A 336-nucleotide genomic window follows, 5' to 3' on the forward strand; every position below is an offset into this window, starting at 1 on the left:
CATGCAGTATGTACCCACTTGTATGTGATGTTTTAGTGAGTCCATTTAAGCAAAGTGCATCCTGACTTCCCCTCTCCTTTTTATCTCACTCTTTTCATAACACCTCGGACGTTTTTTGCATGAACATGAATCTATTTTATATCGTAAACCAGATTTCTTATAAACACTCCATCCAAATACGTCAGCTTATCCAATATTCGTCTTTTTTGTATCATTTAGCTTTTTTCGTGTGGCTTGTTTCTGAGGTTGAGATTATCATTACTGTTTGTTACTGGCGTTGTCATCAAAATGGGCTACCTTTTTCATCGTCGTTATCCTTCTCAGGGTTGATTTTAC

The sequence above is a fragment of the Penaeus monodon genome, chromosome 19, assembly GCF_015228065.2.
Source record: "Penaeus monodon isolate SGIC_2016 chromosome 19, NSTDA_Pmon_1, whole genome shotgun sequence".
Classification (NCBI taxonomy): Eukaryota; Metazoa; Arthropoda; class Malacostraca; order Decapoda; family Penaeidae; genus Penaeus; species Penaeus monodon.